Source organism: Pipistrellus hanaki, assembly GCF_964339955.1.
Source record: "Pipistrellus hanaki genome assembly, chromosome: 2".
NCBI lineage: Eukaryota > Metazoa > Chordata > Mammalia > Chiroptera > Vespertilionidae > Pipistrellus > Pipistrellus hanaki.
Genome location: NC_140504.1, coordinates 133,232,501 through 133,260,257, shown reverse-complemented (window position 1 = coordinate 133,260,257; position 27,757 = coordinate 133,232,501). Strand labels below are relative to the sequence as shown.

General features: G+C 40.0%; 1 protein-coding gene and 1 pseudogene across 5 annotated transcripts in view; one reads left to right on the top strand and one right to left on the bottom strand.

Annotated features, from left to right (window-relative positions):
- Nucleotides 1-27,757, top strand: part of FNBP1L (formin binding protein 1 like) — a 117,549-nt gene that overhangs the window by 16,626 nt on the left and 73,166 nt on the right. The gene's annotated exons all lie outside the window — the stretch shown is intronic.
- Nucleotides 291-26,291, bottom strand: LOC311617441 (glyceraldehyde-3-phosphate dehydrogenase-like; annotated as a pseudogene). Its single transcript has 2 exons — nucleotides 26,211-26,291; nucleotides 291-1,349 (listed from the first exon to the last, which is right to left on the bottom strand). The product of its transcript is annotated as a glyceraldehyde-3-phosphate dehydrogenase-like (transcript).

The window sequence follows — 27,757 nt, the reverse complement described above, 5'->3', positions numbered from 1 at the left end:
TATTTCCCTTTCTCCTCCAACACCAGCTTTAGGAAACCACTAGTCTTCTCAAAATATGTGCTTATTCTGGACATTTCATATAAATAGAATCAGTGTGACTGGCATTTTTCTTTTTTGGTTCAGTGAACTTTATTGATGGTGCATGACAAGGTAGGACTCCTTAAGCCCCTCCCCTTATTCAGCAGATCTGGCATGGACACGGAGGTCAGGAGATTCTCCATGTGTTGGGGGATTGATCTGGGGCAAGGACTCTCCAGCAGCTGAGGGCCTCTCTTCCTTTCGCTGGGGCAGGTGGTCCAGGGGACTCTTACTCCTTGGAGAACATGTGGACCATAAGGTCCACCACCCCGTTGCTGTAACCAAATTCATTGTCATACCAGGAAATGAGCTTGACAAAGTGGTCATTGAGGGCAATGCCAGCCCCAGCATCAAAGATGGAGGAGTGGTTGTCACTGTTAAAGTCGCAGGAGACAACTTAGTTCTCACCATAGCCCAAGATGTATTTGAGGGGGCCTTCTGGTAGCTGCTACCTTCTTGATGTCATCATATTTGGCAACTTTCTCCAGGTGGCAGGTCAGATCCACAACCAGCACATTGGTGGTGGCGACACGGAGGACCGTGCCAGGGAGTTTCCCATTCATCTCATGACCTTGCTCACAGCCTTGGCAGCACCAGTAGAAATAGGGATGATGTTCTGGTCAGCCCCCCAGTCATCATGCCATAGCATCCCAGAGGGTCCATCCATGGTCTTCTGGGTGGCAGTGATGACATGGATTGTGGCCATGAGCCCCTCTACAATGCCAGAGTTATCCTGGATGACCTTGACCAGGAGGGGACAAGCAGTTGGTGATGTAGGAAGCATTCATTGTTGACAATCTTGAGGCAGTTGTCATACTTTTCAAGGTTCACACCCATCACAGACATGGGGCATTTGCAGAAGGGGCAGAGATGATGGCCCTCTTGGATCCCCCCTTCAAGTAAGCTCCAGCTTCTCCATGTTAGTGAAGACAGCAGTGGACTTCACAACATACTTAGCACCAGCATCACCCCATTTGATATTTGCGGCATCTCACTCCTGGAAGGTGGAGGCGGAGTTTACATTGATGATAAGCTTCCCATTCTCAGCCTCAATTGTGCCTTTGAACTTACCATGAGTAGAATCATACTGGAGCATGTAGACCATGTAGTTGAGGTCAATGAAGAGGTCACCGATAGTGACAATATCCACTTTGCCAGAGTTACAAGCAGCCCTGGTGACCAGGCACTCAATAGGGGCCATGTCTATTCACTCTGACCTTCACCGTCCTGCTCAGAGTTACGGCTGGTCCTCTGCAGGAAGATGTGGCTGTCTGTTGAACAGGAGGAACAGGGAGCTGTGATTGGCATTTTTCTTTCTTTTAAAAAAATCTTTATCTGAGAATATTTTTTCCATTGCTTTTTAGAGAGAGAGGAAGAGAGGGGAGAGAGAGAAACATCAATATGAGAGAGAGACATCGATTGGTTGCCTCCCACATGAGCCAGGGATCGAATCTGCAACCCTGGTTCATATTCTTGACTGGCAATTGAACTCATGACCCTTCAGTGCTTAGGCCGATGCTCTAGCCACTGAGCACACCAGCCACCTGGTAATTTTCAATAAGCATGATGTTTTCAAGATTCATCCATGTTGTAGCATACAGTATATCAGTAATTCTTTTTTTTTGTACTGAATAATGTTTTCTTTTATGCATATACTGCATTTTATTAACTCATTCATCAGTTGATGGACATTTGGGTTGTTTCTGATATTGACTATTGTGAATAATACTGCTGTGAACATTTGTGGTAATTTTTGTGTAGACATAGTATGTTTTTATTTCTCTTGGACATATACTTGTGTGTAATTGCTGGGTCATATGGTAACTGTATTTAACTGTTTGAGGAACTCCCAGACTGCTCTGCATTTTATATACCCACCAGCAATATATGGTTCTGATTTCTTTACATCCTTTCCAGAACTTAGTGTCATCTGAATTTGATTTTAGCCATCATAGTGGTTAGAAAGTGGTACTTCATTGTGTGTGTTTTTTTTTATTGTTGTTGTTTGTGTTTTTGTTAAGAAACTATCACCTGAGGATAGTTTTCCATTGGATTTTAGAGAGAGTGGAAGGGAGGAGGGGAGACAGAAACATCGATCTGAGAGAGATACATCGATTGGTTGCCTCACACATGGGCTCTGATCAGGGCTGGAGATCAAGCCTGCAACCGAGGTACATGCCTTCAAGGGAATCGGCCTGAGACCCTTCAGTCGAGGGCTGATTATCCACTGACCCAAACTGGCTAGGGCTGATGGCAGCACTTTTCATTATCTAGGTAGGAGGCTTTCTTATGTTGCTTAAAGTATTTCAGCTATGAAAGGACAGGAGAGTTGAGGTTTAGGAGATATTTAAAAATAAGGAAAGCCTTCTGCATGATTGATATATGACCTTTTGAATTCTAAATTTTATTTCAGAATTTAGTTAATGCTTATAACGAAGATATTTTGGTTCTTCAGTTTTATTCTAAGAATAATAGCAGTATTCTTTTTTAGTGATGCAAGAATACAAAGGTTGCAGTGGCACTCATTTACTCATTTATAGTATAGATAGAATGTTATGTTAATAGAAGTTCCATTCCCCCTCTCTCCCTTTTCTTAGTTGTTTGACTCTTTATTATCCAGATTGAGAACTTAGTTCTTTTTTTTTTTTTTTTTTTTTTTTTTTTTAATCTATTCTAATTGTTTCTTTGTTAGGTAAAATGTTGATCATCCCTGCATTCAACTTCTGATAGTCCAGAGGTTATTGATTTATTTTGTAGATATTTTTAAATCCTCACTGAGCATATGTTTATTGATTTTAGAGAGAGGGAGAAACATAGATCAGTTGCTTGCCATTCCACAACATAGGTATGTACCCTGATCTGAAATTGGACACACAGCCTTTTTGGTGTATGGGACGATGCTCCAACCAACTGGGCCACCTGACCAAGGCTATTTTGTAGATTTTTATACCCTTTAATTGAACAACAGCAGTAATTCCTCTCCTATTTCAGTTAGCTTTTGGTCATTTGGCCAGCATGGTTTGCAGATTCTGATTCATTAAGTTCTGGGGCTGTTGGGTGGTCAGCCATTTGGAATTTTATAAGATTTCCTTGGTGACGGTGGTTAACATGGGCTGAGAAATGCTGTTAATTAGCAATCCTCAAATCTGGATGATAATTAGAATCATCTCAGGAATTAAAAAGCAGTAAGAACAAAACAAACTCTCCCAAGCCTACTCTAACCTCTTGAATGAGGCTCTCTCTGGGAATGAGGCCCAGGAATTTGTATTTTTGAAAAATACCACAGATGATTCTGATAATACCAAGGTTTGAGAACCATTGCTTTCATGTTCTAAAATCTATACTTAGGTTAAATCAGGACATTAGAAAATGCCTTCATATCCTTTTTCTATTCCCATTGAATTGCTTTTAGTGTCTTACTAGGAATAATCTCATGCTCGCTGAATACTTATTATATTTGAGTCAGTGTACCTGAGTTTGGAGGGCTCAGAAAGGTTGTGTCTTGTCTGATACTGCTTTGTAATAGATGGTAGAATGAGGATATAAACCCAGGTCTTTCTGTATTCAGAGCCTTCATTCTTACTGTGGATGTTAGACTACCTTTATCGAATTGCTTTTGTTGAGAACCTAGCCCTCAGTGTATGTGCAGAGTTACATTTTTGAAGGTCCTTAACAAGTGGTCACTTTACCATGAGGACTTTGTTCTCTATGAGGCTCCTGGGAGAACTTTCTCTTAAGCTTTTTTATTGTGTAGAAACTGTTTGCTATGATTACAATATTTGCATTTCCTAGTTTGAACTTGCTGTTAATAAATTTACAGTCAGATTTCTGGTAAACTGTTAGCAAGTATTTTGTATTTTTTTCTGCATTTTGTTTATAGATTCATTCTTGGTATTATATTTTTATCTCTATCATTTTCCTCATCTTTTAAAAATTATTTTGTCTTACTGTGTTATGTCATTTTAAACAAAAGTCTTAAGATATAAGTTAACAGGTAATTTTGAGGCATTTAAAAAATATATATATTTTATTGATTTTTTTACAGGGAGGAAGGGAGAGAGATAGAGAGCTAGAAACGTCGATGAGAGAGAAACATCGACCAGCTGCCTCTTGCACACCCCCCACCTGAGATGTGCCCGCAACCAAGGTACATGCCCTTAACCGGAATCGAACCCGGGACCTTTCAGTCCGCAGACTGATGCTCTACCACTGAGCCAAACCGGTTTCGGCAATTTTGAGGCATTTTATATAATTCTGGCCAAATGTCTTTTTGAAAGAGTTGAATTTGTGAAAGAGAGAATCTTAGAATTTGGAATGTGTCTGTGTGCATGGCACTTTGGTATATGTTATTTTATTTTCATGCCAATTCAATGAAGTAAGTGGTAATAATCCTATTTTACAGAAGGTGAAACTAATAAGAAAGGTTAACTTCAGTCACACAAAACTAAACTTGAACCCAGGTTTTTGTGACTTCATACCCTCTTTTTTTTTTTTTTTTTTTTTTTTTTTTAAGTGCCTGTAATGGTAACTGATTTACCGAACAATTTCTAAACCCTTCATTGGAGTCATTCACATATTCAACAGATATTAGTGAATGACTTACTTTGTAGGAAGCACTATGTCTGGTGCTGCCTTGTAAAACTTGCCACACTTATCAGAATGTCTTGTCTTCAGTTTTGTGCAATGGACATTGGGTTGGTCAGTGCCCTGGTAGGAAATAGCGTACTCAAAAGGGTTAAATGGGGAGAGTTCAATAACGATATCTCTATATATAAAGAGCCAGGGACCGTAATGTCCAAAAGGACCGGGATGACCGACGCCAGGCTGTGTGTGCAGCAGGCTCGGGTGGGTGGGGGCTGAACTGCTGACCTCTCAGAGAAAGAGAGAGGCGGGGCTGATCCCCACTGGGGATTGAGCCGATAACCCCATGTGCTCTGAGGAAAGGAATCCAACTGGTGAGCTCTTGGTGCATGGGTCGACGCTCAGCCACTGAGCTATACCAGCTGGGTGGTAGTTAAATGTATTAAAGTGACTTATTTTTCCATATTAATTCTGTATCTTACTACCCCACTGAATTATTCGCTTTTTGGTGTATAGTAGTTTTTCAGTAATTTTCTAGGTACTGTGGGTATCAGATCTGCAAGTAGTGATACTCTGCTTTCTCTTTTTGCAGTGTTTATACCTCTACATTCTTTTTCTTGTTTAATTGTGTTAATATGTTAATACACTAAAACATCATGTGACATATCAGATCAAACATCAATGGTGTAATACTAATGCACAAATAGTATGTAATTGAATCAGGGTTCACTTAAAGCATTTATCTATTTCTTAGTAGACTGTAAGTCTCCCACCTGGCCTTGTGTCATTTAGTAGCTCTTAAACCCTGAACTTTACTTTTCACATTTGTAAAATAGTAGTTATTATACCTACCATCAGATAAGACAAAATGAGATAATATATAAAAAACTCAACCCTGTACCTGGCACACATGATAGTTATTATTCATTCATTTAAATCAGAAAGTGATTGAGTGTTGAGCTAAGCACTAAGGATACAATGTGAGCAAAAAACAGGCATGATATAAAGGAGCTCTATTGGTCAAATAGTCACACAAAGGAATGAAAGACAGGAGCAAAGTTCTTTAAGATGATATCAACCTAAAAACCTAAGTCACCACTAGGTTCAGGGAGGGTTTCCCTGAGGAAGGGATGTTAACAGAGATCTGAAAAAGGATTAAGAGCTAATAGGCAACAGGCGCGTGTGAGAGGACAGAAGAGTGAATTTGGGGTGTAGCCTGTGCAGAGGCCCTCAAACATCAGGGTGTGAGGTCCTTTTTCAAATGGGGAAAACCAAATACAACAAAAACCCCGCCAGTATGAATGAAACAAAACAAATACAGATAAAGACATGTTGGGTGATGAGTCAGGCTCTTATTTGCAGAGCCCTTAATTTATTAGTTGATTTAAAACCTTATACCCACTTAGGATATACATATTGACATCTCTGCCTTATAGAGGAGAGGTTGTGTCTTGTCCAAGGTGATACAGCTGATAGATGGCAGTCTAGATTTGAACCCTGGCAGCCTGGCTCCAGAATTATTGCTCTTAACAATTGCACTGCATTGCCCAACATGATCACTTGCATTTTGAAAAGCTCACTCAAGCTACAATGTGAAAAACAGATTAGAGGACAACTAGAAAGGACAGGGAGAGACCAGTTAAAAGGCTACTACAGTATCCTAAGAAAGGTAGCTTGGAATAGAGTGATACCAGGGAAGATGAAAAGAAGTAGATGGCTTACAGTTATATAAGACTAGAACCCTGGTGCATGGATTCATGCACTGGTGAGGTCCCTCAGCCTGTACTGCGAGAGGGCGCAGGCCAGGCGGAGGGACCCCATTGGTGCATGATTGGGGCTGGGAAGGGACCGTGGGAGGGCTCTAGGGCGTGTCAGGCCCCTCTAGCACAGTCCAAATCACAGACCTCAGCAGAAGGCTGGTTTGAGCGTCTGCTTCCTGGTGGTCAGCGCACATCATAGCAACTCGTTGAACAGTCAGATGAGTGGTTGGACAATTAGCATATTAGGCTTTTATTATATAGGATGAGTGTGTCCTTGGTGAATAAATGCAAAACAAATGAATGAGTCTGAAACACATGTATAAATATGAGAATATGCTGTCTCACTACAAATTATTTATAAGCAACAACTGTTGAATTATCTGTTGGAATAAAAATTATGAGGCAAATGTAAACCCATTTAAATTTATTTATGTTACCACCAACTAAGATTTTTATCTTAAATACCTGATAGAAAAAGATGTTAATCTACAAAATAATAGGCTGCATATGTTCATTCTACAAACTTCCCTAGGCACTTGATGCTATAAAGCTTTTCTAGCTCTTATCAGATTTTTAAATACTATTTAACACAAACATAAATCATAGTACAGAGCTATTATTGTTTCTCAAACATGGGAGTAGAGCAAAGGAAAAATGCTCTAAATAGAAATAGAAGTGAATTTAAAGGAAGAGATCATGTAGTAAAATTGAGAATCATAGTTTTCCTGAGCAATAAAGGCAGATGGACAGAAAAGAAGTACTTTGCTCTAATTTGAAAAATTCATATTTATATTTCAGATATCTTACTGTAACCATATCCTACATTAGTGCATTTTGTGGTTAAAGCATTTTTATCCTAGAAAGCTAAATATGTATTAACATAATAACATGTTTTTAACATTCTACCTTTTGTTTCTATAATCAGATTAAATGCTTTTTATAATTCTAAGTACCATTGATAGACACAGATAACCTAATTATTTAATTGCAAGAAGCTTTATTATTTAAAAATATTTTATTGATTTCAGAGAGGAAGGGGAAGGGAGAAGAGAGAGAGAAATATCAATGATGAGAGAAAATTATTGATCAGAGAAAATTATTGATCAGCTGCCTACCGCATGCCCTCTACTGGAGATCAAGCCCTCAGCCTGGGCATGTGCCCCAACCCGAAACTGAACTGTGACCTGGTTCATAGGTCTGTGCTTAACCACTGACCCACACCGGTTGGGCGAAACTTTATTTTTGAAGATGTCTAGAACACACACAAATTCAGTTTGGTTATAGAATAAGGAAACTATGAATTAAGAATTCTTCCAGTTGGGGGTAAGTGGAGAAATGATAGTTGGGGATTATAAAATAGAGTCTAAGGTGAATGTCAGGAGCTTTTCCTTCTCTAACTAATGAACAATAATCAGGTGAGGCTGGACAAGGTTCGTTTCCTCACTGGGTTGGAAGCTGCGATGGTTTAGAGCAGAGCATTAGAACCTGAGTCTTGAGGAGGGCTTGTGTACAGAAGGGTGACCTGTAATATTAAGTCAGAGTCTGAGTGGGGTTAGGAATCTCCATTTGCAGGGATGGCATGTTCAGTGTGGCGTGTTTGAACATGAGTAGGATGAGGAGGATGACTATGTGGGAGGGTGGGGACAGTAGCAATAATAACCCATGGTAACATACTGAGTGCCCAAGTGGAATGATGAGGGCATCATGCAGGAGATCAGCCAGATTCAGGGTAGCACAGCCCAGGTGGAGTGAGGGGGAGAGTCATGCAGATGGGCATAGTGGTATCTGCCCAGTGCAGTGTGTCAGAGAAGCGGGTGGCAGCAGCAGTCTAAAAAGTCACTGTGACTAAGTACAGCCAGGAAGATTGGGAGCAGCAGCAGCAGCAGCAGCAGCAATGGGGGATTGGTTGCATAGTGGGAATCATTTAAATGAGTAAATAAATATGTTAAGGATAAAGGGAGCCAGGTTTTTCTCTTTGGAGAAAGGAATACAAATATCAACAGATGGTGTTAGATTAAAATTAGAGATATTGGTGTGAAATATCGTGTGTGTGTGTGTGTGTGTGTGTGTGTCCATCCGTTCGTCTGTCTGTCTGTCCTATATTGTAAAGAGACAATATGCAAATTGATCATCATGCTGTCATAAGAAAGCTGTGCCCACAACGGGGCAGGGCCGGCTGCTCTGCGTGCCTGCCGCTGGAGTCCCGTCAGCCTCGCCCGAGGTCTCTGGTACTCCTGCACCCCCACTGACTCAGGCTCAGATGAGCAGGGCCAGCCAAGGCTTGTGCTGCTGGCCGTGGCAGCAGCAGAGGTGTGGTGGGGTCGTCGCCTTCCCCTGATCACTGGGTCACCTCCCATCCCTGAGGGCACACAGACAGTGAGAGTGGACAGGCCGGGCTGAGAGACCCCCCTCGAGTGCATGAATTTTTGGGCCTCTAGTGTATGTGTGTAAAACATATATCTGTCTACCTATCTACCTATGAAGTGTATGTGTATATACATTCACTAATAGCTGTGTGTGATCAAATTTTGGCTTCTGAATATTTTTCTCCAGTAAAAGGAACCAGAGTTACTTGAAGACAATAGCTGATTCTAGGGCAAGAAAAGTATAAGGTGAGCCTGAAATGTCTTGTGTCAGAAAGTAAAGAAGTGCTCAAAGAATGATGAGGACATGTGAAAAACAGATGGAAGCTTAACGGGGCTCCCACTGGCCAAATGTGGGACAATTTGAACATAAAAATATATAGTAATGATTATGAATGATAATCCATGGATGAAATTGGAACTCATGAGTCCATCCGATCTAATAAAAGAGTAATATGCAAATTGACCATCACCCCAACACAAGATGGCTGCCCCCATGTGGTCAAAGATGGCTGCCCCATGTGGACACAAGATGACCAGCAGGGGAGAATAGTTGGGAGGGACCAGGCCTGCAAGGGAGTGCAGTGGTGGGCAATTAGGCCAGTAGAGGAGGGCAGTTGGGAGGGGACCAGGCCTGCCAGGGAGGGCAGTTAGGGGTGATCAAGCCTACAGGGGAGGGCAGTTAGGGATGACCAGGCTGGTAGAGGAGGGACATTGGGGGGACCTGGGCCTGCAGGGAAGGGCAGTTGGGGGAGACCCAGGCCTGCTGGGGAGAGCAGTTGGGGGACAAGTCCTGCAGTTCCTGCAGGGAAGGGCAGTTGGGGGGGACCAAGCCTGCAGGAGAGGGCAGTTAGGGGTGACCAGGCTTGCAGGGGAGAGCAGTTAGGGGCAATCAGGCTGACAGGGGAGCAGTTAGGCATTAATCATGCTGACAGGGGAGTGGTTAGGGGGTGATCAGGGTGGCAGGCAGAAGTGGTTAGGGGCAATCAGGAAGGCAGGCAGGCGAGCACTTGGGAGCCAGCAGTCCTGGATTGTGAGAGGGATGTCTGCCCATTAAGCCCTATTCTATCGGGATGTGGCCTAAACGGAAGTCTGAGATCCCTCAAGGGGTCCTAGATTGGAGAGGGTGCGGGCTGGGCTGAGGGACACCCCTCCACCTCCCGTGCACACATTTTGCACACCAGGCCTCTAATACTGATAAAAATGAATAAATGAATAAGTTGAAAGTTTGATGAGGAAGAAGATAGTCATAGTTAATCACTAAGGGGAAGTAGTAACTTTACACTGGAGAAGCCTGCAAGTTACCACTTTAGTCAGGTGATCAGTTATCATCAGCGGTAATGGGACTATCGGTACTTGAAGTTATGTGCCACCTGGTTGGATGCAAAGAGAAGGACACCAAATCATTTCCTGTCAAAAATGCCAGAAATCATGCATCCTAATACAAGGAAAGATCAGACAAACTCTAATTAATTGTCATTCTATAAAATAACTGGCTTGAAACCTGCAAACGGGTCTAACTCATAAAAGATAAGGAAAGGCTGAGGAAATTTTACAGATTGAAGGAGAATAAAGAAACATGACAATAATTGTAATATATCATTCTAGACCTAGTCCTGTTGTTGTAAAGGACTTTGTTGGACCAATTGAGAAAACTTGATTGGGGTCTGAGAATTATATTATTGTATTATGCTAATTTACTTATTTTGATGATTATGCTTTTGTTATGTAGGATGTATATGTAGAAAATATACACTAGAGCATTTGGGGGTAAGGAACCATATATATATATATATATATATATATATATATATATATATATATATATGTTTTTATTTCAGAGAGGAAGGGAGAGGGAGAAAGATCAGTGATGAGAGGAGGAGATCATTGATCGGCTGCCTCCTGCATACTTCCTACTGGGGATCGAGTCTGCACCTTGAGCATGTGCCCTTGACCGGAATCGAACCCAGGACACTTCAGTCTGCAAGCTGATGCTCTATTCACTGGCCAAACTGGCTAGGGCGTAACTTTCTTGGTTTTTTTTTTTTTTTTTTTTTTTCCTTTCTTTTTTTCTTGGCATCAATGATGTTTATCGATGATGTTTATGAATGAAAAAGATCTAGAGGAAAGGGAAAACTATAACACAAGAGAAGGTATAATTCAGAAGTGCATATATGAAGGAATTGATCTTAGGAACAGGGACCAGTAGAACAGGGGAGGCAGAATTCAGGCTGATGGTTTAATGATGTGAAGATATGACAGTTATGTATAGATTGCTTCAATTTTCCCTGTCAGTAAAATCTAAATCAACAGCTAAGAATGAGGAAAGGAAAGATGGAAGTGGCAGATAGTCATTATGAAGAGTGGAACAGTGAACAGACCAGGAAAGCGTAATGGGATTGAAGGACAACCCTAAAAGCTCTCATGAGTTTGCCCTCAAAAATTAAAAAGTAAGACCCAACAGTATGGATGGCTTTTTTTCTCTAACCGCCTCAGCTAACTGGACACATAGAGGAAGTAGACAATTGGAAATAACCAGGATTGGGATTTTTTTTTTTAGAAGTACAGCAAAATGAAAGAAGGGCAAAGGAGTTGATCATGCTGGCAAGAAAGTGATATTATAGATTGAATAGACTACTCAACACTGCCCTCTCAACTTTAATGTTACATTAGAAACGGGGTCTTATTTCTTATTGGTTATTTTTATTTCTAAGACTTTCATGAAAAGAAGTATCTTCTTTGGCTCCTCAGCAGTAACTAAGTAATCAGACTTCCTACAGAGTGCTAACTGTACTAAGATTACTTTTATTCAGTACAGTAAAGAATGCCAGAAAAACCAAAGAGTTCTTTTCCCTTTTAAAAACGGAGTAAATTTTAAAGATCTTACTGTCTTTATTCAGTGACTCTTCAACCAGGCAACATCCAATCTGGCAGAATGAGACTTCTATAGGCAGAAGGGAGCAGGAACAAATAAGTTGTGCTAGACAGAAAGCTGACTGGTTATTGCAAGGACACTCTTTTTTAGGAGATGGTTAGGTTCTTTCAGGCAGGTTACCTGACTGGTGCTGATCGGGCGATTCCAGATTGACTGGTTTAAGATTTCATTTCTGGTAGAGCCAGAAGTCTTGGTTTGGTGATGAGGGGTTTAGCAAAAGTGACTCCATTCTGGGCCTGTTATCTTGTTCATAAATAACATTTCCCCCTAGTCCCCATAAGCTTTATCTGAGGCAGAAACATTATTACCTGGATATATTACCATTTTAAAATTGTTAAAATGCTCAGGTATCTGCAAATAAATAGACACCTGAACCTCAAGCACAACTCTACTTGATTTCCTAAAAAGCACTGTACCTGGGACTTCTTTTGCCGAGGTGGACTAGATTTAACATCACTGTTACCGAGAACTGCCTAAATCATTCTTAAGTTTATACATATATACTATGGATCATTGTTCCCAAACTTAACTCTACATCAAAATTCCTGGCCATCTAACCCCCGAGATTGAATCCATAGATCTGGAAGGAAGCCCAGGATTCATTATTTTTAAAGCCCCTAAGGTGTTTCTTATCTAAGGATCAGTGTTTGGAATCTTTGCTTTGGACTCTTGATTCTCAGATGCAGGTCCCACAACAAACATTCCACTAATATTACATAAAATAAATATGTGGTGGTTTTTTAAAAATAAGATACTAATTATGCTAATTGAAAGAACTGTCTTATATTGTCTGAGATTTTATCTTCTGTTGGGGGGGGTGTTGTGTTAAATTGCTTGTTTTATAAAATGATGGTGAGTGGAGGCAGTAATTGATGTTCTTTATTTTTTAAAGTAAAGAGGTTCAAACAAACACAAGGTTGGCAATTTTTTTGTCAGTCTCCAAAATTTAATTTGAAATTGTACTGGTCTGTGAAATTCAGAAGCCCAGGAGCTCCTTGCTTTAGACTAGCCACTTAACGGCCAGGCCAAGTAACAGATCCGAGGGGCCAGTTTTACTTGGCTATTCACTGTTGCTTTCCATCACAGATAGTGAGTCCTGTGCTTTATAACTTGGACACTATTGCAGGAGCATTCAAGCTCTCCCACCTCATGTTAAAAAGGTAATGTGTATAGGTTATTAATTTGTTAATAATAATGATGACATTTAGACTGTCAAATAAAGGAATTTTTAGGAATTTAAAAGCAGCAAAATACAATCAACTCTATCCATAGAAAAGTGAGAGTCAATACTTTTCATAGGTTTAACCATCATCAAGAACTATAGCATTATATTAGGGCCCAAATCCATGCTAAGATTTAGATAATGCAACTTTAAGCTTTTATTTCAGCAATTTTATGAAAGAGAAATGTACTGTCAAGCAAGGGGGATGTAAAAATTACACAGAATTTAGCCATTCAGAAATTCCTGGGGAGTACTGAGATTTATATAGCTTTTCCAAAAATCTGAGAAATCCTGTTTCTTATGGGAAGTTTAATTTTGACTCAAGTTTTCTTTGATTCATACAGTCACAATGACAGGAAAGATACTTGATGATTCAGATATATCCTGAGGTTTGCTTTCCAAAGACTGACATTGCCAGTGAATCATTTGTCAAAATTTGTAACACTTTTCATTCTTTTTATTTTCCCTCCAAAGCATTGCAGTTTTTCACAGTTATGGTTTTACTGGACTCAGGACAATTCACAAGGAGAAATGAATAAAAGTTGAGTAGCCACTTGCTTCATGCATTTGCCAACCTAAGTCTGAATACCTTGACAAATCAATAGTAGCTTTTGTCTTTTTCCTGCAGTGTCAACTGGAAAGACTTCTAATTCTGTACCTTTCAAATCACTTAACCTCTGAGAACCCATTTCTCTGAATATACTAGGGTTGTGGTTGAAGATTAAATGAGATAATGCATATAAAGTTTCTCCATACTTTATATTTTCTTACTGATAACCTTGAGGGTCCTGCAAGTTGGATCTTTAATGGCCTTCTAATTTTGAAGCCTAACTTAAGGGAGAAACTTACTAAATTTCTTCAATGTTTCCACATAATAAAATTTCCAGTTGACACAAATGGAAATAATGGTTAAGGTAGAATTGTGAAAAAAAATTCATAATCCTGATCACTTCCTCCAATGTATGTATATTATTAATCTTACTTTTGTTACCATGGAAACTCCACAGAAATGCTGCAGTGGAAATGCATAACCAATAAGCAGCTTGAATGCCCCTCCATATTGCAGAATATACTTCTTAATTTCTCTCTACTTTCTATGTTTTCATTGATTTTTTAAAGAGAGAAGAAGAGGGAGAGAGAGAAACATTGATCAATTGCCTCCTGCAATCTGGATATTGAAGAGGCTGGTGCATTTCTTAATTTCAAAAAAGCAATTAGATATTCCTCAGAGGTCCATGTGTGTTAATAATAATAATAATAATAATAATAATAATTATTATTATTATTTTGCTAAAAATCTCAGACATTCTTTTTGTTGGATATACTCCCTGGATATTTTAGTGAAGGTATACTACAAACCTAATGTTTATTACCACTATTGGCCTTATCAACACTCATTTGGTTTTAACATCATTAGAAAGGAACAGTATGGATACTTGAAATATTTAAGAATGTTTAAGAGGAAAAATTAAGGAAACTAATGGCGCATTGATTGTGGAGTGAAAGAACAGCAGTCAAAAAATTTTTAACCAGTTTATTAAGTCACACTTACAAACTTGTAATTATATGCCTTTGCTAAGATGAAGGCATAGTAAAAAATCAAGATAAATTGAGGTTCAAAACATTTTTCTTAAAAAAAAACAAAACCAAAACAAAACATTTTTCTTCTGAGCTGGGAATAAAACAAAAAGTAACAGACTGATGTCCACTTATAATACCTTTTAAGTACCTTACAGTATTTCTTTGCTAGCTATGAATAAATGGTCTAATTTGATATAATTGTTAGTAATTCTCCTCAGTCCTTTTTGGAAATAGGAAAATACATTGAAAAAAGAAAAAAAAAAGGGGGGGGGAGAGTATTTGTCTTTATGTAAAATTTCAGTCTATTTCATTTGCATATAAATCTACCAGAAAAACACATTGTTACACTGAAATATTTTTATTTGTCTTATTTCCATCTCTTAGCTGCTAAAATTCTTCCATGTGTATACTTTTCTCCTAGTTCAATGGTCAGCAAACTCATTAGTCAACAGAGCTAAATATCAACAGTATGATTGAAATTTCTTTTGAGAGCCACATTTTTTACACTTCTAACGCCACTTCTTCAAAATAGACTTGCCCAGGCCCTGGTATTTTGTGGAAGAGCCACACTCATGGGGCCAAAGAGCCACATGTGGTTCTCGAGCTGCAGTTTGCCGAACACGGTCCTAGTATATCTTTTTATTGTTATTCCAGATATATGTTGTTTTAGGGTTTTTGGCCCGTGACGTAGGCTGTGAAAGAAAATATATATATATATATATATATATATATATATATATATATATATAAACATAAGCTACCGTGGCAACCAAAACAACCAAATGGATGACCGAACAGGCTGTGTGGGTGACGAGGCCAGCAGGGGGGTTAGCGAGGGGCGACCAGATGACTGAGCAGCGGGCTGCGTGGTGCCACCAGGCTGACGGGGGAGGGTAGTTATGGGTGACCAGGCCGGCAGGGGGGTGGCAATAAGGGGCAACCAGGCTGGCGGGAGGCTGTTGGGGTGACCAGGTTGGCAGGAGGTGGTCAGTAAGGGGCGACCAGGCAGGCCGGGGTGGGGGCAGTTGGGGGCGAGCAGGCCGACAGGGGGTCAGTTGGAGGTGACCATGCCATGGGGGGGGGGGAGGCAGTTAGGGGTGATTAGGCGGGCAGATGAGCAGTTAGGAACCAGTGGTCCCAGATTGTGAGAGGTATGTCCAACTGCTGGGGTCCTGTATTGGAGAGGATGCAGGCTGGGCTGAGGTCTCCCCTCCGCCCCCCTCCTGCTCCCCCCTCACCCAGCTCATGGATTTCGTGCACCGGGCTTCTAGTTCACAACTAAAAGAAGAAATAGATGGAGAGAGGAAGTTTACTTTATGTTTCTCAAAGGGAGAGGGCCAGTGCATTGCTAATCAGTACAAAGGCAAAAAACAAAAGCTGGGCCTCCCTTTTAAGCCTTGGCTGCTATTGCTAGGTGACAAGGAAGGGAGGAGTTTTTTTTGGCTGAAATTGAGGAGACATTAGGGAGTTGTCTTTGTTAGTTCTTAACGAGACAATCCAGGCAGATGTCTTAGAGAGGTGTCTTATTAGTATTTTCCCAAAGTCTCTAAAACATGTTTATAATAAAAGTAAGAAGAGTTCAAAAGAGTCTTGTTTGAAGAGGAGGGGGGAAGGGAACTTTTTACTAACTAGAGACTTCTGGGTGCAAATGATTCCTGAATTGTAAAAATAGCAGGGAGGAGGAGTATGTATGCAAGAATGTAGCCTTGAGAGTAACTTATCTTCTCTTGCAGTTTGAACAGGGTTTGTTTGAAACAGAGGAGTTAACAGTCTTGGGTTTAATTACCAGCTGCTTCTCATAAATTGTGGAAGGCCACAACAACAAAAAAAAGAAAGGCCCTTTTACTATCCTAATATGATTTATTTCACGTTAGCAAACCATTATTTTTAAATATTATTTTGCTATAGATATTAAATGTCTAGGTAAGAATTTTAATAGTCTTCCTTTCATTTCATAGGTATAATACTTGTAAGTACATCTTCATGTATAGTATAAGATTTATTCCAGTGTTGTTTTAGGAGTAAAAAAGAATCAGTCTTAATGTGAAGTTCTTTCAAAAAGTCTGAAATTGTGTATTCATTCAGAATTCTATGCATAGTAATGGTATATGGAAATGATAGCTAGTAGTAGCTATTCTACCTGCTTACAAGGTAGTTTCTGAGGTTGAAATAAGAATCACATAGAACAAATATGAAAGGACAGAGAGGCAATGTAAATTTAAAGTGTATTATATTATTTTTTTATTTTTTAAAATTAAACTTTATTGTTCAGATTATTACAATTGTTTCCCCCCCCCCCCCCCATATCTCCCCTCCACCTGGTCCCCACTCCACCCTCTGCCCTTCCTCCCTCCCCCCCTCACCCCGCTGTCCTCATCCATAGGTGTATGATTTTTGTCCAGTCTCTTCCCGTACCCCCTACACAGACACCCCTTTCCCCCTGAGAATTATCAATCCCCTCCCATTCTATGTCCCTGATTCTATTCTGTTCACCAGTTTATTCTGTTCCTCAGATTTTTAATTCACTTGACTTTTAGATTCACTTGTTGATAGATATGTATTTGTTCATAATTTTTATCTTTATTAAAGTGTATTATTAATAGTGACCTGTTTATGTTAATGTACAAGATAATTCATTTACTCGGCCATTTCCTTTTACCCAGTGCATCCCACCAATACTATATTGCATATAAGAAAGAATAAAGAATAGCTAAGTCATGTACACATTTGCTGAATATTCCTGCTGTGAATACTAGAGACTCTTATGATTAATGCATAATACTTCTGTAAGTCATATAAAAGTTTGCTTTAATACCAACATTAATTATAATTTCTTAATTCTAAATATTAAGGTTTTCCAATAGTGCTTCTGAAAAGGAACCACAAAAGTTCTGTCTGTGTCAGTTCTGCTTCTTCCAAAATGTAATAGAGCATATACAGATATAGCTAAATTACCTCAGTATTTAAACCATAATTATATGCTAAGAATAGTATGAGGTCACTCTTTGGAGTTAGTCCCATGAATACACCAACAACCAAGTATCTTTTCAGATTAGATTAGAGCCAGGCAGCCCATTTGCTCTCTAAATAATAAGTACAGTCTGAGAGCACTTACGTAACTAAGAGTACTGATTTGAAGGAACAAAACAGGAAAAACTAAGACATCTGGATACTTGATTCAGCTCAGTTACCGTGGGCAAATAATCTCTAGACTTCAGTTTTCTCATCTGTAAGTAGAGAAGCTAATCTTTGAAGTCCTTTCTGGCTATAAAGGCCTATGATTAGATTTCATATTTAAAATTGTGATCATGGAGTTGATTAAGAGTCTAAAATACCGGAAAGGGAAAGACACTAGAGTAAAAAGAAAAATGAGCCCAGGGGGGTTAGAAAGTTAAGGAATCAAAGACTGCAAAGCAACGCTTATTTACACTGTTCTAGGTAATTTTTATGTTAAAATCTGAATTTACATACATAAAGACTGTCTCTGTTCTCTATTCTCCTTTTTGTTACTCGTGTTTTCTGTTCTCAGGACAAAGGATAAAAAAATGTCAGTTCCAGGAAAATGATACTATGTTATTGGTATGAGGGCAGAGAAACAGTGACAGGAAGTGGTCCAGGAGAATAGGTAGCAAGGACTACAAGGAAAGATGACCAGGGATTCTGAGCCAGGGCAAAAGAGTACAGTATAAAGAAGACTAGACTTAAAGTAGTAGTCCTATCTTTATCCTTAAGTAACCTCTGAATGACCATGAGCTCAAGTTTGAGATTTGGAAAGCAGAGCAGTGCTGAATAGAGAGGCTAACGTGAGATAAACATAAAAATCAGTAGGATCCCAAAGTTACAAAGAACGGGGAAATGAGAGGGACAGGTGGGATGATGGGAGCATCAATATGGATGCTATCATGAAATTATAGAATTATACAAGAAAGATGTTAGCATACATAACGTATCTTATTTCACACAACAGATATGTTCTGATAGTATGCAAATATTTCTTGGATCAATAAAATCACTTTAATTGTTCTCAGAGCACATTATTTTAAAGGACTGTGACTGAGAACAATTATTCTTTAATTTTCTTGATATACAGCATTCATATATTGACATTGCTGTGAAGACATAACACCAGTATGTTGATCCAGGTTCAGATATACAAATCTGGTCACTAAAAACTTAACTCTCATTACTGTATTTAATATTATTCTGGGAGTACTAGCCAATAAAATTAAAGAGAAATGCTGTTTTATTTGATTAATAACTCTCCTTCCCACTAAGTACGTTTTTACTCACATTGTATCCCAAGTGCCAAGCTCAACATGTATTCACTCGTTTAATTAAATGAATGAATAATAGCCACCACTGTTAAGCACTGCTTTGAATACTTATTTAAGTTTCATTTAATATTCTTTAGAGTTCAGTTTTACAGCTGTGGAAACTTAAGCTCAGAGATCAAGAGCTAGTAAATGATACTGAGGTAGATGGGAGATACAAATAATTATAAATAGGTACTAAGAGCTTATTGTCTACTAAAAGCTGAATAGATGCTTTAAGTGAACATGCTCTTCATGCATTGTTTTCAGTATTGATCTTGGATCTGCTGTACATGTGCTATTTTAATGTATTAATATATTGCTATTTTTGTTAATATAATGCATTTATTTTGTAATTTAAAAAATCTGAATCATTTGCATCTTGAGATGTGCCCAGCTAGTTATATATTCTACATTAGAATTTCAAACTAAACAAAGTTCACTCTTCTGTAACTTCATAGTTTTCAAGAGAAATGAGAAAAATTGATAAAGCGTAGCTCTATAGTAAGAATAATTATAATTTAATTCATAGACTTTCTGAATAAGTAGAATATGAACATGAAAAGCACTAAAAATGATATAGGTCACTGTGTTGGAACCTGCTTCTACCCATGCTGAAACTAAAGGAGATAAAAGACCAAACCAAAAATGCTGGTTTGAACTAAGCTATAGATCACTATCAGTAAAAAAAATTTCCTCCGAAGTTTGCAAGAAATGAGATTACTTGAAGGGTAAAGCATCAGAGGGAAATATGTGGTCCTAGTTTGTAGTTCTCTCCTAACTGTGCCTTCCAACAGAGAGTGTATTAGTATATACTGGAGAATTTTGCCTAAGAACCTTCCTACCTAATAAAAGAGTAATACTATGCAAATTAACCATCACTCTGCTACACCACAAGCCACGCCCGCCAGCCATGTCCACCAGCCAATCAGAGTGAGTATGCAAATAAACTTGACTAAGATGGCTACAGCCACAGAGAGCAGGAGGTAGGCTTGGGTTTGCCCGGCAATAGAGGAAGCCAAGCTTTCTACACAACCTGGACAGCCTAGGCCTCCACTCAAGGCTACAAAGTTTCAATTATAGAAGGTAAACAAATTCCAACGGAAATGGTGGCAGCCACAGAGCAAGCAGAAGGCTTGGCTTCGCTCCAGGCTACAAAGTTTCAATTGTAGAAGGTACAATAAATAAATTCCAGATTCCAGGGCCTCCGTTTGGGTCGCCAGGGGGCGTGGCTGGCCTGCAAACCACCACAGGCCCCTCGCCCAGACCATCCCATGCCCCAAGGGAATCTCCACCCTGATCTAGGACATCTGGCCCCCACCCATGCACCAGGCCTCTATCTATTTAATAAAAAAGTAATATGCAGATTGACCATCACTCCAACACATAAGACCAAGATAGCTGCCCCATGTGGACCCAAGATGGCCACTACAAGATGGCCAACAGGGGAGGGCAGTTGGGAGGGACCAGGCCTGCAAGGGAGGGCAGTTGGAGGCGATCAGTCCTGCAGGGGAGGGCAGTAAGGGGTGACCAGGCCAGCAAGGAGGGAAGTTGGGAGCAAACAGGCTGGCATGGGAATGGTTAGGGGGTGATCAGTCTGGCAGGAAGAAGTGGTTAGGGGCAATCAGGAAGGCAGGCAGGTGAGCAGTTGGGAGCTAGCAGTCCTGGATTGTGAGAGGGATGTCCGACTGCTCACTGGGATTGGGCCTCAACGGGCTGTCGGACATCCCTTGAAGGGTCCCAGATTGGAGAAGGTGCAGGCTGGGCTGAGGGACAACCCCCCACTACCCCCGTGCATGAATTTCGTGCACTGGGCCTCTAGTATGGAATAAATATTTTAAAAATTTGTCACCTTTTTAGAAATATTTTATATCAAGCTTTATACATGATCTGTTCTTAGAAATTTTTAGCAAGGAAACCCCCCCAAAACGCTCAAGTGTGACTTATCAAAGAACTACATAGTGAAATTATTTCGGAAATTAACCAGATTTTTTTTTTCTCTTAAAAAGGTGGCAACTTTTGAAAAAGATAGTCTCTCTATTGAACTTAGGGCACTTGCTAGCAGCAAAGAGTTCATGCTCTTGCATCCCACAGGGTTTTTTTTATCACTAGTTAGTAATATACATCTTGTTCAATGGAATTTGTAGATTTGTAACACAAAGGATTTCTGCATCTTTTTAAAAAAATATATATTTTATTGATTTTTCACAGAGAGGAAGGGAGAGAGATAGAGAGCTAGAAACATCGATGAGAGAGAAACATCGACCAGTTGCCTCCTGCACGCCCCCTACCGGGGATGTGCCCGCAACCAATGTACATGCCTTTGACCGGAATCGAACCTGTCTGCAGACCGACGCTCTATCCACTGAGCCAAACCGGTTTTGACAAGCTGAAAGTTTTTATAGTAAAAGTCACATTCTTGTGTAGAAACCAGCACTGCATTCTTAGCCCTTAGATTAGTTCAAAGTGGTAATCAGTCATATGTCTGGTCATCTGGATGATGGATGTCAGGTGATCTGGCTACGTGAACATTCTTTTTAAGTTGTTCAAAGGGTTATCAGAGGTTTATCTGTAGGATTTACATGTCTGTGTATCTACAGGCACAACTGAAGAGTTAAAATGTTTAAATTCCCAGGCTAGTTAAAGCAAGAATGGAATTATTTTCTCATGGCCCAGACTACTTAATTTTAATAATTTAGCAGCTTAACCGTAATGACTCAATTTTATTTCTTCAGTCTTTCCTCAAATAGAAGAAGTAAAATTATCTCTGTAAATCTTGCAATCTTAAGGTAAGAAACACACAAAACTTAGAACTAATAAGTTCAGTAAAACTGTAGGGTACAAAACCAGCATGCAAAAAATCAATCTGAAAGGAAATTAAAACAGTACCATTTATAATTACATCAAAATTAATAAAATATTTGAATAAATGACCAAGAAGGTGAAAGACTTATCTATTATAAACTGCAAAAACACTGTTGAAAAAAAAAGGACACAAGTAAATGGAAAAGAGATCCATGTTCATGGATTGAAAAAGACTTAATATTGTTAAGATCTTAATTCTACCCAAAGTGATCTACAGATACAATGTAATTTAAAATCTCAATTAAATTTTTTGCAGGATAGAAAAAATCAGTTCTAAAATTCATATGGGACACTTAATAGCAAATACCAAGGGACACAGAATAACAAAAATAATCTTGAAAAAAGGAGAAAATAGTTGGAGAGCTCACTCTTTCTCATGTCAAACTTATTACAGAGTTATGGTCCACAACAGAAAGCCTAGAATAAACTTTCACATATGTGATCAAATAATTTTGAACAAAATATCAAGACCCATTTAATGGTGCTGGGAAAATTGGATATTCCCATATAAAAGAATAAAGATGAACCTTTACCTTCAACATGCATAAAAATTAACTCAAAATGAGCAATAAATCAAAGATATAAATGTAATAGCTAAAGTTATAAAACTCTTAGAAGAAAATATAAGGGAAAAGTTTCATGGCAGTGATTTCTTATATTTGATACCAAAAGCATAGCCCACAAAAGAAAATAAACTTTAAATAAACAAATTTAAACTTTTATGTATTAAAGTACACTATAATACTAGCATATTGAAAATACAACCAACAGCCGAAACCGGTTTGGCTCAATAGATAGAGCATCAGCCTGTAGTCTGAAAGGTCCCAGGTTTGATTCCAGTCAAGGGCATGTACATTGGTTGCAGGCACATCCCCAGTAGGGGTGTGCAGGAGGCAGTTGGTCGATGTTTCTCTCTCATCGATGTTTCTAACTCTCTATCCCTCTCCCTTCCTCTCTGTAAAAAAAAAAAAAATCAATAAAATATATTAAAAAAAAAAGAAAAGAAAAAGAAAATTCAACCAACAGAATGGGAAATAATATTTGCAAATCATATATCTGAATAGGGAGTAGCATCCAGAATTTATAAACAATTCCTACAACTCAACAAAAAAACCAACCCATTAAGAAGTGGGCAAGGAACTTGCGTAGACATTTCTTCGAAGAAGATATACAAATGGCCAATAATACATGAAAAGATATCCAAGATTGCTACTCATTACAGAAATGCAAATCAAAATGACAGACCATTGGGGTGGCTGTAAGAAAAACAAATAATAAGTGTTGACCAGGATGTGGAGAAATTGGAACCTTTGTGCATACTTGGTGGGAATATAAAATGGTACAGACACTGCAAAAAACACTATGGAAGTTCCTAAAAAATTAACCATAGAATTATTATGTATGATCTGGCAATTTCTGACATAAACAAAAGAATTCAAAGCAGGGTTTTGAAGAGATATTTGTACATCTGTATTTATAGCATTATTCACAATTAGAGGCCTGGTGCACGGAAATTCATGCACTCTGGTGGGGTCCCTCAGCCCGGCCTATGCCCTCTTGCAGTCTGGGATCCCTCAGGGGATGTCCGACTGATGGCTTCCTGGGAGATTGGGCATAAGCTGGCAGTCAGATATCCTTCTGGCAACCCGGGAGCCCTCGGGATGTCCGACTAATAGCTTAGGCCCCCAGGGAGTGGCCCTAAGCCATTAGTCTGACATCCTTAGCGCTGCTTCGGAGGAGGGGGAGGCTCCCACCACCCGCTGCACTGGCCAGCCATGAGCTGGCTTCTGGCTGAATGGTGCTCCCCCTGTGGAAGCACACTGACCACCAGAGGGCAGCTCCTGGTTGAGCGTCTGTCCTCGGGGGGTCAGTGTGCATCATAGCGACCGGTTGTTCAGCTGTTAGGGTCCATTTGCATAGTACCCTTTATTGTATAGGACTAGAGGTCCGGTGCACAAAAATCCGTGTACTGTGGGGTGGTCCCTCAGCCCCTCCTGCCCCCTCTTACAGTCCGGGCGCCCTCAGGGGATGTCCTACCAATGGTCTGGCCTCCTTCTGCAGGAGGCGACTGGGCTGATCAGGAGAAGGTGCCGCCCTCATCACCCTGCTGCTGCCACTGCTGGCCACTGCGCAGCCGCCACGGCTGCCTGCCCTTGGCCTTGGCCGCTGCCACGGCTTTGTCCAGGAGACGTCTGGAAGATGTCTGGTCTATCCTGTCTAATTAGCATATTACCCTTTTATTGGTATAGATAGCCAGGAGGTAAAAGCAACTTATGCCCATTGATAGGTGAATGGATAAGCACACTGGTATACACATATAACAGAATACAGCCTTAAAAAGGAAGAAAATTCTGACGTGCTACAATATGGAAGAACCTTGAGGACATTATGCTAAGTTAACCCAGTCACAAGAAGAAAGTAAGTTCTGTATGATTCCATTTATATATGAGGCATTCAGAGTAGTCATGTGCCACATAAGGATGGAGCACATTTTAAACCATTTTCCCATAAAATAATGGAGCTGATCTAAAAAAAAAATTTTTTTTTTTTCAGAGAGAGGAAGGGGGAGGGAAAGGAAGATAGAATTATCAGTGATGAGAGAGAGTAATTGTTCCGCATGCGTCCTACTGGGGATTGAGATAAAAACCCAGGCCTGTACCCTGACTGGGAATTGAACCATGACCTCCTGGTTTATAGGTCGCTGTTTGACCAGTGATCCACACCGGCTGGGCTGAGTTTTCTATAAGAAACAGGAGATTATGTGGTTCAGGAGGAATTTCTTGTTTGTTTTTTTTTTTTTTTCTGAACGTAGCAGTATTTGTGAGGTTTGGGAATAGATTTCCTCTCGGAGCACCCCAGTTTTGAGTGCACAGATTGCATTCCAATCAGCCACTGACCCGTTTCAGCACAGAGGAGCCTGTTCCCCCAGCGCTGCGTATTCTGAGGGTGCCGCAGCCCTTCCAGATCTAGCGTGATGGTCTTCAGAGTTCACTGCTGTAAGCTTTGTTGAGGACCTAGGATCCTGTACAAGGGCACAGGTCCCCAGGAGCCACTGTAACAAGTATTAAGGGCCACTGCCACTTCAGTAAAAGCCTTCCCTGACAGTGTGGAGCCTGTCTCTGTGCTTAGAATGATATGAAGCACAGATAAGTTATTTTTTCCCATCAATTTAATGCTAGAGAGAGATTTTTTTCTGCCAGATAGGATCAATGGAACCAAAAACAACTTTCCAAAGTCAAAATAATTGAGTCCCCAGTTCTATATCTTCTTCATGTTAAACACCCCATCCCTTTTTAAAATGAATACCACATAAGTTTCTTAACCTGACCACTGCTCCAAAATGCAGTAGCCAAAACCACACTGCCATGACAATCCCCTAAAACCCTTTTTGTCTCCATCTTGATTTCTTATTCCTACTGATCCTCAAGTCAACTTTCCCTCCCTCCTGATAGTCACTATTACAGTGTGATCTAAACCTTGCCTGCCAGTTTCTCCTCGATATTTTCATTCATTCCAGCCCACATCCCTATTCATGGAGCAATGTTGGCAGCTTCAGTGTACTGTTTCTGAGCCTGTTGGAGGGAAGGAGGGACAGGGCTTATGGAACAGTGTTTATAAAGTAACTAGAGGCCCAGTGCATGGATTTGTGCACCAGTGAGGTCCCTTGGCCAGATTTGTGGGATTGGGCTGAAACTGGCTTTCTGACATCCCCCAACAGGTTCTGGATTGCTAGAGGACACAGGCTAGGCTGAGGGACCCCACGGGTGCACGATTGAGGCTGGGGAGGGAGGTTGGCCAGCTAGGGAGGGTCTGCAGGAGGGCTCCAGGGTGTTTCTGGCCCATCTCGCTCAGTCCCGATTGGCCAGATCCCAGCAGCAAGCTCACCTACTGGTTGGAGTATCTTCCCCCTGGTTGTCAGTGCACATCATAGTGATTGGTCAACTGGTCGACTGTCTGCCCCATGGTGGTCAGTGCTCGTCATAGTGAGCAGTTGAGGGGCCTTAGCATATCATTAGCATATTGTACTTTGGTTGAATGGCTGGCCAGATGACTGGACACTTAACATATTGGACTTTTATTATATAGGATTATATAGGATGTCCTAGGCCAGTGGTCGGCAAACCACGGCTCTCGAGCCACATGCAGCTCTTTGGCCCCTTGAGTGTGACTTTTCTACAAAATACCACGTGCGGGCACGCATGTACAGTGCGATTGAAACTTCGTGGCCCATGTGCAGAAGTCGGTTTCCAGCCTGGGCAAGTCTATTTTGAAGAAGTGGCGTTAGAACACTCAAGAGGCCAAAGAGCTACATGTAGCTAGTGAGCTGCGGTTTGCCAACACTGTCCTAGGCCTTCATGTATGCTTACCACTCATATACTTACCCAGAGTAACTCCCAGTTCTGCAGGCTTCATTCATGATAAGTTCCCTATGCAGGTGTACCATTTTTATCTTTCACACTGTATTTTTATTGTACATTTTCTACTTTAAGATATGTTTAGATACATAATGCTTACCATTGTGTTATAATTGCTGGGAGTATTCAGTATGGTAACTGCTGTACAAGTTTGTAGCCTGTGAGCCATAGGCTGTGCCATGGAGCGTAGGTGGATAGTAGGCTGCATCATCTAAGTTTGTGTAAGTGTGATGTTTGCACAGTGATGAAGTCACCTAATGACACATTTCTCAGAATGTATCTCTGTCTTTAAACAATACATGATTGTAGTAAAAATTACAGACAGAAAGTAGAATGGTGTTTGCCAGGGGCTGAGGGAGGAGAGCACCAGGAGTTATTTTTTAATGGATACAAAGTTTCAGTTATACAAGATGAAAAGAATTATGGAGATGGATAGTTGTTATGGTTACACAGCAGTGTGAATGTACTTGTTACTGAACTGTACTCTTGAAAATGGTTAAGATGGTAAATTTTGTTATGTGCATTTCATTACAATTTAAAAAATGATATTGTAAGGATTAGTAAAAGCTTTTACTGGTTAAAATTTTTTTAAAAAGGGGGAAAAATCATGGGTATCTGTTGACCTAACTAATCAACTTCAGTAAACATTGTGTTTAGAAATATCTTTGTTTTATTGTAGTTTCATATTTGGAATTATCATGTTTAGAAATATTTGTTTTATTGTAGCTTCGTATTTGGAATTATCTGCCCATTTAATTTCTACTTTACAAAAGAGCACATGACTTTGAATAATAGCAAATTTAATATTTTGATTTTTGAGTTTTAATAAATTAAAAGGTAACTTTACACACCTACAGTAGAACTCTAACCTTGACTTCAAATTATTTTTTTAGCACATTCATTAAAACCCTGCCATAGTGTGGCAAGTGAGATCCCAAAATTTTAACAACATAAAATACAGTGTAAGGTTTGTGAAAATGTTTAGTTTGTTGCACTATCAGAAAAAAGCACAAAAGTAGAGATGGTGAAGAATTGTACCTAAGTGACACTTAATCTGAAGAGAGAAGGTCCCAGATGCTCTTGTTTGTGTGGGTTCATTTCCTATCTTACTCTCTGAAGGCTGTGTGGCTTGTTGCTGTTTTGAGAACAAGAGCAAGGTAGAGGGCCGGAAGCAGTTACATTGTATTCAAATTTGTATATCCTCCCTCTTGCTTTATTCAGTGACATTATGTTTGTTAGCCTTATTAGAAACATGGTATAAAAGTGCCCCTTTGATTTGCAGAGATGGGATTTTGTTCCCAAAGATTTAAGTTAAATTTGTTGCATTTAAAGAAATTTCAGCCTTGCTAATTTGGGTTCTCTTGAGAAATAGCCACCCAAATGGGATTAAACCAAGAACTCATTAGAGGTAATACCTGGGAGAGGAAGGGGAGAGGGGACCAGAGGCAGAAAAAGCTGTAAGATCACAAGCCAAGCCTGACCTTGATGGAGGAAGAGGGGGAGGGAGGAAGGAAGGAAGATTGGGGAGTATCTTAGGTTGCAGGGAGAGTTTGGCAAGGCTTTTGGGAGACCTTGAGCCAAATTCACTTGTCAGAAGAGTCCTTGGACTCCCTGAACCAGATCTGTCTTTGTATCCCTGCCTTTCTC